The 16,186-nt window shown below is 46.4% G+C and overlaps 1 protein-coding gene across 2 annotated transcripts in view; it reads right to left on the minus strand.

Annotated features, from left to right (window-relative positions):
- The window catches only part of NEK7 (NIMA related kinase 7), a 138,248-nt gene extending 130,102 nt beyond the window's left edge, over positions 1-8,146 (minus strand). For both annotated transcript variants that reach the window (XM_070384681.1, XM_070384680.1), the window contains exon 1: positions 7,867-8,146. The gene's annotated coding sequence lies outside the window, so the exon portion shown is untranslated. The remainder of the gene's footprint in view (positions 1-7,866) is intronic.
- Positions 8,147-16,186: the final 8,040 nt, after the last annotated feature.

The following is a 16,186-nucleotide window of genomic DNA, read 5'->3' on the forward strand; positions in this document are numbered from 1 at the left end:
GTGAGTTTTCACACTAAGAAGAACACCCTGAACATGCCCCAAATGTGAGACCAGCAAAGCAGCACACTCACAGGGACCACTGGGTTGGGACAGAACTAACACTAACACTTAGGGATACTACCCTCTTCCACTGCTGAAGCCGAATTTCCTCTTCGGTTTTTACTCAATTCTTACGCAGAGTTGTGTGTGTGTTAGTTTCTCAGTCATGTCTGACTCTTTGCGACCCCATGGACTATAGCCCGCCGGGCTCCTCTGTCCATGGGATTCTCCAGGCAAGAATACTGGAGTGGATTGCCATTCCCTCCTCCAGAGGAATTTCCCAATCCAGGGATCGAACCCTGGCTTCCTGCCTCGCAGGCAGATTCTTTACCGTTTGAGCTACAGGGAATGTCTAGACTTATATGTACTTACCTCATTTATTTTCACTGATGATAAACAGTGACGTCGATAGTACCTGGCCAGCAGCTGAGCTGAGAGGCTGTCTGTGCTTGCTAGGAGGGGCTGATTCTTAAGCATAAACTGCCCCAAGAGCTGCCCACCCCCGGAGCGGAATGATGTGAGCAGCAGGGCCCGACTCCCATCATAAATAAATAAAGCTTTAAATTAGCAACTCTTTTCTAAAAAGACCATGTGGCATTTCTTCTTGTTGCCTGAAGAACGCACGACTGCTAACCCAACAGAAGTAAAAAACAAAACACCATGCCTACCACCAAGAGCCTGACAGAGAGGTACACGAGGCAGTGTGGACTATTAGGGAATGCAGTGGAATGTGGAGGAATGTGCACTAGCAAATTCACATCCTTGGGCTTCAGTTTATTCTCACATTAAACGAAAAGGTCAGTTTAGACGACTTTTTAGGTTTCCTTCCAGCTCTCAAAGTATCTGATTCAGTGAATTACGCACTTAAGGTCTCCTAAGGGAAACCACAAAATAAGGGTGAGTGGAAACTTGATTCTGGAACAGCTGTTCTGGGGGAGCAGTAAGATACAAGCTGCAGATGACGTACGTACAGGACGGCCTGGGTGCCCGCGTCCCTCTAGTGCTGATACAATACAATCCCTATACAACCTTAAATACTCTGCTCAGAACACAAAGACCAGAAATCTAAAAATCTTTGGTGTGGTAAAGAAACTGGAAGAAAAAAACAAAAAGTATTTAGATCATGCTTGTTAAATTTTAAGCGTAAGTGATCAGAAGCAAAGATGAGGTCATCAGACAACCCTAATCCAGTAAGACTGGAGTCCTTTTGAGGATAGGAGGAGACACAGGAAGGTGGCCATGAGGCAGGTCAGAGACGGGGATGGCCACCCATCACGCAGGGCCCAGAAGGGCCACCAACATGTGGGCTGAGAGCCAAGGGCACACGCTCCCGGGAGCCCTTACGGGGAGCACGGCCCGGTGGACAACCCGACTTCTGACCTTCAGAACAGCGCGTGTAAACCTCTGCTGTCTGCAGCCATCCAGTTAACTCGCTGGGGCCACCCTAGGAAACTAACACAGGAGGTGCTACGTGCTGGAGCCCAGGACCTGGAGCTGCTGGGGCCTGACCCCAGCAGCCAGGTCTGGTCCTGGATCCCCGGGAGGGCAGCACCAGCAGTCCCAGCCCTGGGCTTGCTGCTCATGGAAGAGGCAGCAGCCACTCCCTGGGGGCTGGGTGCTGGGCAACTGCCAGAAGCTCAGACTCCCTCCCACCCACCCACCCAATACCACTGAGCACGGTGTAATACATGCCTTCCGACAAGAGAGAGAGACAGACAGAGAGAGAGATGAGAATGACGAGAAGACTAGGGGGAGAACCACCTGATACAATGCAACTCATCATCGATGGCTGATGCCCTGAACACTCTGGGGCTCAAGATGACAAAGTGAAGCTGAAAAGAGTATGCCATTCAACCATCAAAATACTTATCAACTGGAGAAACTTTACTAAAACTTTCAGATGTAGACAAAAAATGTTTTTAAAAAATGCCGTTTTCACTGAATACTTCCCATTACCATGCTCTTCTAAACGTGTCTTAATGTTAAAAAAAAAGAAGTGAATCTATAGGTTACCATGTGACATTGAGAATGAAACATCAATTTACTGCTATAAAACAATCCACCAGGAAGCATCCTCTTTGTACAATGTCTTTCAATTTACTTGTATTTGTTAAGTAGCAAAACATGCCTAAACATGACTACTTAAAGTAAGGACGTGCTATTTGCCTGAAATAAATTACCTACCGTCTGGTTCTGGGTATCTTTACGACAGTACGCAAACGCATCACATTATTTCATTGTAGGGCCCAGCAGTTAGACAGACGAGGCGGTGGAAGAGCTGCAACTCCTCACGTCTCAGAGGTATGGCAGTTTTTCATAAACATGTCCACATGCTTTGTTTTCCCAATAATAATATAATAGATGATATGTGGCTTTGTTATGGTTATGATCAGAAAGAAATTAGAGTAATTTTCCAGGTAAACATGGGAATATGAGAAAAACAACAAATAAAAAAAAAAGAATTGGAAGCATAGTAGAAATATACTAGAAAGAATATTCTAACTTTTTCCATTTTTCAATTAGTATTTAAGTATCTTTTTGCAGCTCTCATCTTTTTTTTTTTTGGTCCAAAATATAACCCCCAAGCCTCTTGTGGTTTTTTCCTGAGGAACTAAGGTTTACTGCCCCATCCCCCGAAAATATAGTAAAAAATTAACTCCTATTGGGAACAATTAAATTATAAATATGAACAACACAGGGCAAAAGGGAAGAACAATTAAGGCAGAGAAGACAGAAATGGCAGCGGAGCCAGAAGGAACCTGTTCCAATACAGCTGGGCCAGGAGAGGGTAGGCAGCGAGGTCTCCTGGCAGAAGAAACAGAGAAGAAGCGGGTTTCCAGCACCAAACGTCCTTAGAGAAAAGGTGAGACGAAATTAACACTACGGAGCCTCCTACCCTACTTCTAAAAATATGCGGTCACTTACTCCTCCAAGCAATGATGGGACCCGAGCTGGGAAGACTATGGTCTCAACAAATCGAGTAGCTCAGCCAAGGTCACAGCAGAGAAGAGAAACCTGGGCCTCCGTCTTTTTCACATTGGGTAAACACAGTAAATTGTATTTGTGCAGCGAGGTCACACAAAGAGAGGAGGCTTGTGGCAGCTGGTGGCAGTAAGCCCTGAAGCCCCAGGCCCCACCCTGAGGGGTCACTATTTCTGCCCACCCTGAACTTACTGGGGCTGGGCTGGGAAAGCGTGTGTAAGCTCACAGCTCTTGCCTTTTCCATTGCATTCAAGCTCTTTCCATTATCTACACCCAGGTCAGTGGCAGCTAACTCTACTGAATGCCAAGGAAAGAGTTAGGCAACCCCCAAGCACACCCCAGGTCCCAAACACCCAGATGGCAGCCTCTCCTTACAATGCAGGCCCTTTTTAGAAGTTTGTTTTTTTTTTTAAAAAAACTGGAAAAAAGTCTTTTATAAAAAAATACTAAGTCAGTTTTTCTAAAAAGACAAAAATCTGTGCATACTCTTACTCATGCCAGAAATTCTTTCTAAAGGCAGCAAAGGCAGCCATTCCAGAAGACTTAGAACAAAAACTGCTAAAGAAACACACCAAAAGACATTCCTTCCAGTCTTATCTGTCGGTTAAGCAAAGATAAATGTCTGACATCAGGGTCCATCTTGGCTTAGCATCAAGAAGGAAGCTGAGAGCTGGCACATCGCAGGATGGGTGAGGGGGTCCCCTGAGGCAAGAACAGCAGAAATCCCTAAAAGTCTAACAGAGGTTGAAATGTTATGAGGTCTCTGAGATTACACACAAGATCTGGCAATGAATAACTGAGCATTATTCTAAGAGGATTGGGGAAGATCAAGAGATTGTCACAGGGATCAAAGGACCAGGAAAGACTAAAATGCCGCCCTGGAAAATCCCTACCAGCCCAAACACCAATCCTAGACTCAGGTTTAGATCTGTGTGTTACCTTCCAGGGCAGGAGGGGGCCTCCAGCCTGACTCTAAAGTTTTACCGGAAGAGCCACACCCACCTGTTCAGGTATGCCAGTGGGTGCGGTGGCAGTAGCTGCAGAGACCACAAGGTTCACAAAGCCAAAAATATTTACTCTCTCACCCTTCTGAGACAAAGTCTACAAGCCCCTGTTCTATATGAAAGCAACCTGGAATGAAAAAGTTCCTTCAATGACTCACAGTGATTATCAATAGAAGGCCACCAGCAAGATTCACAGAAAGGGCTGTTTCCACTAAATAATAGAAAACACGTACATTTCTAAAACTCGATAGACCAATTAAATACCAATTTTGTGTTCCGTTCATTTGCACACTATTTTGATGAACACACTCTGGACAGCTATTGCCAAACAGCTGGTTGTATCAGTTCATTATATAAATACTGTGCCAGAGCTAGTATTTTAACAAAGGTTAAAAAAAGAAGCTATCCTGCTTGAAAACATGAATAAATGCTTCAAGGCCACCTATCTGTTCTCCTCATTCCCACTGCTCACTGAAAACAATGAAATATATTCTGTTTTCCTTAAAACGGAAGATATATAATACACAGAGATACTCAAACTATTTAATCACCAAAAGAAAATCAGCAGTCTACAGGTTTTAGAACTCTAAGAATGAACGGTCCTACGTTAGTTCTATGTATAAGTTTAAAAATTATCAACTGTTGTATCCTGCCAATAAATTTGATTACTATTATATAAATTCCCTTTAAAACTGAAGGGAGAAGGAATTAAGTTGAAACTTTCAAAAGCATGAAAAAACACTTAAAACATCTTACTATATATTTATAAAAATGCTGAAAAATAACTGCTGATAAGGCAAGCCAAAGCAAACAATATTATACATGCCATTTCCAAAACACTTAGTATATTACTAACTTTGTTGCCATATTTTATATATGATGTACTAGAATACCTACCCACACAACTCTTGAGCAAATATTTGAAGGGACAAATATTTTAATTTGAGTGAAACTAGTTATGCAGACAGAGTATCACTTTGTGCATCTACACTTCACATTTTTTAAATACCAAAGCCTATTTAAAAAGAAAAAAAAAATCAAATGAAACAAAACCTAAAAGGAATTTCTGGGGACTTACTATCTAATTAAGCAACTTCTTTTCCAAAACTGCAGTAAGTAAACATTTCTGTCCCCTCTAGATGCCCTTAAAGGGTGGCTTCGTTTGTAATACTAGAAAGATACATTTTAAAACATCAGACAGTTTCTAGAAAAAACAGCTTTGGTTCCAGGAACAAGCTCACTGTAAATGTAAAAGCCTGCAGAAGTCTCACTGTAGTGACTGGCATCTCAGACCACTTATTTAAGTGAAAAAGAGAAATCTACATTTCAGTACATACACAATGGTCAAGAAGAAAATACGTGAATATTCCGAAAAAATCAGTGCCTCAAACTGCCCCCTGCAACCACCAGAAACACAGAGGGAGGGGAGTAAGAGGTGAGATACTCAAGCCCACATCCTGGTCGTGTGAAACTGCAAAACTGAGTTCTATTATTCGGGGACGTTAACACCGAGGCCCCCAGTCTCCCCTCCTCCACTAGAACGCAGCCATCATACCAGGCGTGCCTTCCTCATTCTTGCAGTAAGTGCTGCTTTACTGGGCTGGAAAAGGGCTCTCGAGATGGTCCAGCCAGAAGCTGTGAGTGGTGGAGAGGCGTGGAGGGCAGCAGGTGCGATCGGGATCAGTGGACCCCAGCAGAACAGCAGTGCGGATTAGCAAATGAGTCTGCACCCGGGGGGTCGTCTTCACTTTGGAGACTGCAAACCACTTTTTGTTTATGGAAAGCGCTCCAAATTAACTGTAAAAAACGCTGAAGGATTTGGAGTCTTAAGAGTTCTCGGTTTGCATTTTCACACGATTTCAAAGAACAACCCCCCCCCCCCGCACCCCCACAAACATCAGTCACACCAACTGGGGAGCCCAAGGTACAGCTGAACCTTGATAGGAGACGAGCACCTGGGGGGGGAATCCCAGGGACCTGCCGCCGTCCCCCCCACTTTATGTGTTTAACTGACCAGCTCCCCCCATCCTCATTTTCGGATTTATCTCACAACTGTCCCCTCCTCTCCCTAATCTTGAGTGTTTACTTCGCAAGCCCCGCCCCCCAATGAAAACCTCCGCCCCCCTCCCACTGGCCCCGAGCGCCGGAGGAAGTGCCCGCCCCCCACAGCCGGAGCCGCGCCGTCCTCGCCGCCCATTGGCTGCGGAGGCCGTCCGTCTGAAGGGGGCGGGGCCGCCCGCGCCTCCAAGAAAGGTCCGGGGCAGCCCCCGACCCCCCCAGAGAGAGAGCGACCAGCTTCCACTAGGGGTACCTTCGCCTTTTAATTTCGCCGCCCTCCTCCCGTCGGCCCCATGCAGTTTAAAACTTTTTCAAAGCTCTCACCCAGTCCAGGGCCAAGTTGAGGATGCTGCGGTTTTAGGAGTGAAGCAAGCTGTGGACTGGATCTCTGGAAATGAAATTCCTTACGTCTTCTGTTAACCTGTTTTGGCTGCACGGGCCTTCATCAAGGGTTCCGGCCAAGAATACTCGGCGTGCATTTACCAGGAGTCACCGCAAGCATTACAGAGTTAACTGTATCTCGTTTAACTATTCACCCTTTTCAGTCAGAATGTCCCAAAGGTACTATAAATTTTTGAGGGAAAGTGCTAAGCCCTTCTCCGACCACACCCTCAAGAGCTCACGCTCCCTTACAGAATGATCACGCACACATTCTTCACTTTATTCTGTAACGCAACCTGGCGAGACGCGCAGCTGTAGCCTGAAGGGAATATGCATACTTCTATAAACTGCAAATTCCTTGGAGGAGGAATTACCAACAGTGGTTCTAATTATGGCGGGCACTCAGTGCTCTACAAACTATGGGTATTTGTTTCAACTGCATCCTTATGATCAGTAGCCTCAAAGCAGAGGAAAAATCATTTCGTTTCTGCAATGTTTCTTTCAATTCTGTCACCAACAACGCTCAAGGATGGAAACATATCTTACTGTAAATAACTATTTTTAGTATCCATCCCTAAGTACAGCTGGGCGAGAACAAGACTCATCTGTTTGAAACATTATCTCCCAAGGCCTAGTTTACAGGAAAGAGGTGACAGGAGCTCTTAAATCTCACTGCAGCATCCTTCTCTAGGTTGTGTTCCCTTCCTGACACGGGACAATGTAGTCTTATCACTTTTTCTCCTTTTTCCCTTTGAGCTCCCTTTCGTCTCTGATTTTTGGCCTCAACGTTCAATGACTTTATTTCTCTTCTTTTGCCACTAGCACTACCACCATTCGCTATTTGCCTTGCAATCATTCTCTCTGACGTCTCCTAGTCCTGACAGAGCCCCAGTAAAGCACATTCTCCAAAAGGTCGGTCATCCTCCCGGCACTCCAGCAAGCCAGTCTGCAAAGCTCCCACCACCCACTTCTCCCTGGAAGTTCGTTCAGCCCAGTCCCGCGGTGGCCGATTGACAGCTGGACCCAGCCAATCCGCGAGGAATAAATAAGAGGCGCAGCCAATGAGCGTGCGCCGGAAGGCGGGACTTCGCCAAGTTCCTCGGGTCCCCAAACCCAGACCTGTTGCGCCGCCGCCGTGGCCGCCGGAGTTTCTTAGTTACGGCGGCGGGCTCGGGCGCCCGGGCCGCGCGGGGCACGAGGCTCTCCCCACGGCCCACGAGTGGCCCGAAGTCCCCCGGCCGCGCGCGCCCCGCACCGGCCTCCCTTCCTCGACCCACCCACGGCGTGATCCCCAGGCCGCCGCGCGCGGGCCCGACCTCCCCTCCCCGCCTGGCTCCGCGGGCAGCCCCACCCGGCCGGGCCCCCGGCCCGCGTGCCCAAGACCCCAGCGGCAGCGACTCACCAGGAAGCGGAGAGGTTTGCGTCCTCCGGCCCGCGCAGGACCCGGCGCGGGCGGGCGGCTCAGCCAGGCGGCGCCGCGGACAGGCCCGCTGGGCCCGGGGCTGTGGCAGCGAGGCCCGGAGCGCTGGCCACCTCCCGCCGCGCCGCTCCGGCGGACGCTGCAGGCGCGGGCACCCACCCTGCGCACGGCGAGGCGCGTCCGGAGCCAGAGCCTAGCGGCGGCCCATCCTCCCACGACTCCCGCGCCTCCTCCCCCGGCTGCGGCTGTCAGGAGTGTAAACATCCCGGCATCCCCGAGGAGGGGGCGGGGCTGGGCCGGCCCCGCCCACGAGGGCGCCGGCCCCGCCCCGCGCCGCAGGCCCCGCCCCCAAGCCGGGCTAGGATCGAGATGCTTGGCTGATACCCTCAGACCTCAGCGTCAGAGCCCCAACGTCCCCCGCTGGCGCCCAGGCAGGTCTTGGGGAACCTTCCTGTGGTCAGGCCCAGCCCTAGTCCCCTCTTTCCGGCCTCCTTCCCTCCAAATCGGGGGTCAGCTGCCTTTTGAGAACTTTAAATACCCAATGTTCAAGCGGTCAGCCGAATTGGTACGTCGCTTTCTTCTGGATCATCGAGTTTTTTATCCCAGCCTAGAGGACAGTGGCCTTTAGGACATTTCTAAGAAGTGAACTACCTGGCTTGGTCCTAGGAGTATTTGGTGGTGGGTGGAGGGGTATGTATTACATCCCAGAACCCTAGAACATGGAACTGCAAAAGGAATGCTGTGAATCCAGCCGCTTCCCTACTTCGGTAACCGGCGGACACGGCTAGAAAGGGTCAACCTCACCTTGATTTGAATCTCAGGTGGTGCGTGAGCTTGCTTAGTCTCTTCAGTCGTGTCCGACTCTTTGCAACCCTCTGGACTGTATCCTGCCATGCCCCTCTCTCCATGGGATTCTCCAGGCAAAAATATTGAAATGGGTTGCCAATCATGCCTTCCACCAGATCTTCCCCACCCAGGGATCGAACCTGCGCCGCTTAACGTCACCTACATTGAAAGGCGAGTTCTTTACCACTAGAGCCACCTGGGAGGTTAACTCTGACCTGGCAGGACAAGTTATTTCACCTCTCCTGGAGTCACACTCTGTAAGAGGACAGTGGTAATAATACCTCTCTCTAGGGCTTCCCTGATAACTCAGCTGGTAAAGAATCCTCCTGCAATGCAGGAGACCCCGGTTTGATGCCTTGATGGGGAAGATCCCCTGGAGGAGGGCATGGCAACCCACTCCAGTATTCTTCCCTGGAGAATCCAGGACAGAGGACCCTGGCGAGCTACAGTCCTTGGGGTCGCAAAGAGTCAGACAAGACTGAGCCACTAAACACAGCACTAGGGCTACACTAGAATTCAATGACATACAGCAAAATGCTTAAGCACAAGAGCCTGGCATAGAAGAAGTGTTCATTGAGTAGCTGCTATTACTCCTAGGGCCTGTTCACTAGTTTGGCTCCCCAACCAATGGATTTGAGCCAAGAATGAGTAGATTATAGCTCAAATGCTTGAAATGTTAAACCTATGGAATTAACATTTAGAAAGTTTATTTTTAGAGAGAAAATAATTCAAGATCTCAGTAGAAGACTTTTATTTCAATGGCTAATGAAGTATGGCTAAATCTGCTAAGCACTGTTCTAAGAAGTAAAGCAGTTACCAAGACACAAAGTCCCTGATATCATGGCCTTTACATTGTAGAAAAAAGACAATAATAATACAATAAGCCAATAAATGCATACAGTGTCAAATGGTGATTCATTCAAAAATAAAGCAGGATGTGAAGAGTCATTGGAGGGGTGACCAAATCCATTTGGGTTTGCAGAAAATAGCTCTGCTATGGAGAACAGACTTCAGGGCTGGAACTACTAAAATGGTTAAAAGATTATTATAAGGATCAGGTAGAAGATATCGATGACTTAGAGCATTGTGCTACAGTGGAGGTGTTAAGAATGGTCAGGTCCAGATATGTTGTTATGGTACAGCCAACAAGATTTACAGATGAATTGAACGTGGGGTAAGAAGGTAGGCAGGGGACTTCCCTGGTTGGGCTTCCCTGGTTGTCCAGTGGGTAAGACTCCATGCTTCCAATGCAAAGGGCCCGGCTTCTGTCCCTGGACAGGGAACTGGATCCCGCTTGCTTCAACTAAAAGGATCCACATGCCACAACAGAGATAGACGGTCCCGTGTTCCACAACTGAGACCTGGTGTAGCCAAATAAATACTTTTTTAAAAAAACTAAGTACACAAGAATGAAGCCAGTGAAGTCAGCATTTGAACCAGATTGCTCTGTCAAGTCACACCAAACCAAACTCAGACAAATAAGAACAGTGTCACTTGAGTTATACACAGTTATACACACCTGGCGGGAAAAATAATGGGGTATTCCCAGGGTGAAGATATTTCACCCTGGTTAAGGTTTTCAAAAACTGTCTTTTGTAACACCTTTTAGAAATGTCCATAGATAGATAATAAAACAGCCCTAATTAAAGTACACATTCTGGTGTACAGACTAGATACTTCATTGATATAAGGAAAATACATATTTCTTATGAACACTAACAGGGAAATGGATCAAAATGAGCCCATGAAGCCCTGGAAGATTCCTATCATGGCTCTACCGGTGCCTAGAATGTTGACATCATCATCTTCACCTTCAGTTCACTTCAGTCGCTCAGTCGTGTCTGACTCTTTGCAATCCCATGAATTGCAGCACGCCAGGCCTCCCTGTCCATCACCAACTCCCGGAGTTCACCCAAACTCATGTCCATCGAGTCGGTGATGCCATCCAGCCATCTCATCCTCTGTCGTCCCCTTCTCCTCCTGCCCCCAATCCCTCCCAGCATCAGAGTCTTTTCCATTGAGTGAACTCTTCACCTGAGGTGGCCAAAATATTGGAGTTTCAGCTTTAGCATCAGTCCTTCTAATGAACACCCAGGACTGATCTCCTTCAGAAAGGACTGGTTGGATCTCCTTGCAGTCCAAGGGACTCTCAAGAGTCTTCTCCAACACCACAGTTCAAAAGCATCAATTCTTAGGCACTCAGCTTTCTTGACAGTCCAACTCTCACGTCCATACATGACCACTGGAAAAACCATAGCCTTGACTAGACAGACCTTTGTTGGCAAAGTAATGTCTCTGCTTTTCAATATGCTATCTAGGTTGGTCATAACTTTCCTTCCAAGGAGTAAGCGTCTTTTAATTTCATGGCTGCAGTCACCATCTGCAGTGATACAAAGCTACAGCTAAATAGTGTACAGTGCTTCAGAAGTTGTGAAGACTGTCTAGATACAATGCACTTTCTCTTCATGACTTTTCATCACCTCTTTGCTGGTAGAGAGGTCTGTGCCCCTGCCCTAGGCCCCTGGCCTGGAGCAGATGCTCATGGAAAAGCAGAGAAAATTAGTGAAAGTACAAGTCGCTCAGTCGTATCTGACTCTGTGACCCCATGGACTGTACAGTCTATGGAATTCTTCAGGCCAGGATACTGGAGTGGGTAGCCTTTCCCTTCTCCAGGGGATCTTCCCGACCCAGGAATTGAACTGGGGTCTCCTGCATTGCAGGCAGAGTTCTGGCCAAAGAGGCTCCTCTGGTCCCAGGAATCATCAGAGCAGAGTCCAGCTTTAACTGCTTGTCCCTTCCCCCCAGGCTCCCACCAAGTTTCCCACCAAGCTTGGTTCAAAAATGCTTGCCTGACTCCATGAAATGCAGTAATTACTGTCCTTTATATATGTGTTACTTAGTGTTTAGTCCTAATTACCAGGCAATACATACCATTAACTAGCAGATTGACTTTTCTGTAAATGATATTTGATTATGACACTTAAAACCTTTCAGTTAACACCCAGTCTGTATGTTTTGTTGTTAATGTAGCTCTGCCACGCACGCATGCTCAATCGTGTCTGACTCTTTGCGACCCCATGGACTGTGGACCACCAGGCTGCTCTGTCCGTGGGTTTTTCTAAGCAAGAAATACTGCAGTGGGTTGCCATTTCCTCCTCCAGGGCATCTTCCTGACCCAGGAATAGAACCACGAGTGTCTCCTGTGCCTCCTGCATTGACAGGTGGATTCTTCACCACTGAGCCAGCTGGGAAACCCATAGTTCTACTGGCCCAACACAATTAAAAATAAAAAAGTAGAGACCGTATTGATTATCAGAACCATTTTCTTTTTAACCTGTAGGTTAACCCAGATCTGTAGTCCCATAGTCCCATATCGGGTTCAGAGTCCATGTAACATCTCTGTAAGGAGAGAAGCTTGCTAGAAAAAAATGTTTTCCTGATGAAGGATGATGAAGTCATATTAAAAAGAATTCTCCTTTGAAAGAGATCCTAGCCACTGGGATAGACCAGAAAGGTTTAGCCTTCCTGACTCATACATAGCCCTGGCAACAGGTGTGCGTACAAAGCTGCCAGTGATCCTGGCAGCCACTGAATCTGGCAGCGGAATGGTGACAAGGCTTAGTCAAGCTGTTGAAATGTCTGGACTAACCTGGGCCAAGAGGAGGAGGTCAAAGTGCAGCCTGCAGACAACCCCAGGGAGATCCCTTTCCCCTGAGCCTGGCCGCGGTCACGGTACAGTAACACAAAACCTCTCTCTCCCAAACTGTGAGAATGCTCAGAAAAAACATCTGAAAGCTGCTTTTCCACTCTCAGGACCTCTTGCATTGAATTATTAACAGATCATGCAGATGAACTACCCTTTCAAACAATAAAGTCTGCCTTCATTTCATCCTCTCATCAAACCCCTGGAATTCAAAGTCATGGAAAGACAACTCTGCTCTGCCCCAGTTATCCAGTTCTGTATTTGGAGAATACAGTTCCTGGTTAAAAATAGCAGCATACTGACGGTGGCCTTTTCCTGGCTATTTTTGTAGTAGTTTTAAGACTGAGGAAGCATTTCAACATCTTGTGTGTGTGTGTGTGTGTACACATATATACATATATGTGAAGTGAAGTGAAAGTGGCTCAGTTGTATCTTACTCTTTGTGTTTCCACAGACTGAAACCCGCCAGGCTTCTCTGTCCCATGGAATTCCCCAGGCAGGAATACTAGAGTGGGTTGCTATTCCCTTCTCCAGGGGAGCTTCCTGAGCCAGGAATTGAACCTGGGTCTCCCTCATTGCAGGCAGATTCTTTACCATCTGAGCCACAGGGGAAACTCCATTTAAATATATGTATGTATATTTAATGTAAAGATGAAGCACAAGCTGGAATCAAGATTGCCAGGAGAAATATCAATAACCTCAGATAGGCAGATGATACCACCCTTATGACAGAAAGTGAAGAAGAACTAAAGAGCCTCTTGATGAAAGTGAAAGAGGAGACTGAAAAAGTTGGCTTAAAGCTCAACATTCAGAAAATGAAGATCATGGCATCCGGTCCCATCACTTCATGGCAAATAGATGGGGAAACAGTGAAGACAGTGAGAGACTATTTTTTGGGCTCCAAAATCACTGCAGGTGGTGACTGCAGCAATGAAATTAAAAAGACACTTGCTCCCTGGAAGAAAAGCTGTGACCAACTTAGACAGCATATTAAAAAGCAGAGACATCACTTTGTCAACAAACGTCCGGTTAGTCAAGACTATGGTTTTTCCAGTGGTCGTGTGTAGATGTGAGAGTTGAACTACAAAGAAAGCTGAGTGCCAAAGAATTGATGCTTTTGAACTGTGGTGTTGGAGAAGACTCTTGAGAGTCCCTTGGACTGTAAGGAGATCCAACCAGTCCATTCTAAAGGAAATCAGTCCTGAGTGTTCATTGGAAGGACTGATCATGAAGCTGAAACTCCAATACTTTGGCCACCTGATGTGAAGAACTGACTCATTGCAAAAGACTCTGATGCTGGGAAACATTGAGGGCAGGAGGAGAAGGGGACGACAGAGGATGAGATGGTTGGATGGCATCACCGACTCAATGGACATGGGTTTGGGTGGGCTCCAGGAGTTGGTGATGGATAGGGAGGCCTGGCGTGCTGCGGTTCATGGGGTTGCAAAGAGTCAGACACAACTGAGCAACTGAAGTGAACTGAACTGAATGTAGGGAAATGTAATATTTTATATTGGTTGCAAAACAGGAAAGGAGCAGCACAACTAGCAGTTTATATCGTGATTGCCTCTGGCCAACAGAATTTAACTGAATCTCTGCTTTTTTTACTCTTTCCTGGTTGGCTGGTAAAGAATCTGCCTAAAGTGCAGGAGACACAGGAGATGTGGGTTTGATCCCTGGATCAGGAAGATCCCCTGGAGAAGGAATTAGCAAATCACTCCAGTATTCTTGCCAAAAAACACCCCATGGACAGAGGAGCCTCTTGGGCTACAGTCCATGGGATCGTGAAGTTTCAAATGACTTAGCAGCTAAGCACAGCACAGCACAAAAGCCCAACGGCCAATATGCAGTGGGCAGTGAGTCAAAGCAATGAAGGAAATACACTCAGGCGTGATTTCCCTTTTCACACTTGTACACTCCACTCTTGGTGTGGGGCCAAGCTGAGGCCACTTCCCAGGATACACTTTCCTCCACACTGGTGGCAGTTCCGCAGACCTATGCTGACCGGGAGCCCTGGCGATACAGTAATCAAATCCCAAAGATGAATTTGAAGAATGTCGGTTTCTCTGGACTATTCTGTGTGTGTGTATCTATCCTGCAAGGGGGATGCTACAAGTACCCTGTGACCTCACAGAGCTGGACGGGAAGATCTCGAAGAGTCCTCTCTAATTTCTGTCACCTTGAACCTGCCTGTGCTCTCGCTTCTGCCTTGCGATGCACCAGATTCTTTCAGGTCTGAGCAGTTGAAGCAGTTGTCTCTTCCCTACGCAGGAAAGAAATGGGAAATGACGTCTTTCGTCTTACTTTTAGTATTTCACATAGATAAATGGAGTGGCTGCCGTTGGACTAGGAGTCTTCAAGTGCATTCCTAACAAAGTCAATAGGAAAGGTGAAAAGCCACATCCAGTGTTGTTCTCCTCTTTCTAATCTCTGCTTACACTCAAGCCTTTGCTTAAAATATACATCTCTTTTCAGCTGTTCTACTTAAGAGCGGAAGTACATTTAAAAATACCTCGGTGATGACTTCTTCAGCAGTTCAACTGCATGGTTAGTGTTCCATCTATTTGGAAATACAGGATGTGAGTAAAGCCAGATTTGGAATCATGCCACATCAAACTCAAAGATACATTGAAAGCAGGCTCTGCTTGTCTTTATGACAATGAGATCAGTTAATCATAAACACCCTCAACACCCTCCATAATTCTGCCATTAAAAATCACCTGTCGTGAAAAATTCAAATAATGCAATTTATTTCTTTAATCACACTGTGAAATCAGGTTTTCTGTGTAAAAGTTAGCATTTTGTTGAGTAAGAGGCGCCTGGGACACCACTTCCCAGAACAAAACAATTATTTCCAAAGCTTGAATGTTGGGTGCAAAAATCGAAAGTAATGTTTAAAAACTTGCTGAAGTTCTGGTCCTTAAAATTCAAGGCTGCTGCTGCTGCTGCTAAGTCGCTTCAGTCGTGTTCGATTCTGTGTGACCCCAGAGACGGCAGCCCACCAGGCTCCCCCGTCCCTGGAATTCTCCAGGCAAGAACACTGGAGTGGGTTGCCATTTCCTTCTCCAATGCATGAAAGTGAAAAGTGAAAGTGAAGTCGCTCAGTCGTGTCCGACTCTTCTCGACCCCATGGACTGCAGCCTTCCAGGCTCCTCCGTCCATGGGATTTTCCAGGCAAGAGTACTGGAGTGGGGTGCCATTGCCTTCTCCAAAATTCAAGGCTAGAAACTTTAAATGCATAAGCATTCAGGGACTGGGGGAGGCAAGCCACTATCTATCCATAAGCTTATGGGATAATTCGATCTTTGAAAGAGCAGAAGACAAATGGCAGACTATTGCCCATGGAAACTTCAAACAGTCCTAATTGGACAATTTTGTTACATTTGCCCATGAGCGTTATTTATCGTATATAACTGATAAATTTATTTAATTGGCAGAACTTTAAATTGTTTGTATAAATATCTACTTATTTTATATTATTATTTTTTAAAATATAAATTACTTTCCAAGTTACTTACATATTAGTAACTTAAAAGTTATTTAAGAATATATACATATACACACAATTTGTAGTTTGGACAACCAAAATATGCAAGTTTTTAAAATTCTGTTTTGTTTTTATTTGTCTTTCCCTCAATCAGGTTGAAAGGTAAAAGCAATCACTTTTTTCTCAAGGTAAAGAAATAATAAAAATGTTACTTATTCATGTTCTAAAATATGTGAAGTTAATACTTCCATCAAGCCTGTGTCATG

Source organism: Bos mutus, chromosome 16 (genome assembly GCF_027580195.1).
Source record: "Bos mutus isolate GX-2022 chromosome 16, NWIPB_WYAK_1.1, whole genome shotgun sequence".
NCBI classification, from domain to species: domain Eukaryota; kingdom Metazoa; phylum Chordata; class Mammalia; order Artiodactyla; family Bovidae; genus Bos; species Bos mutus.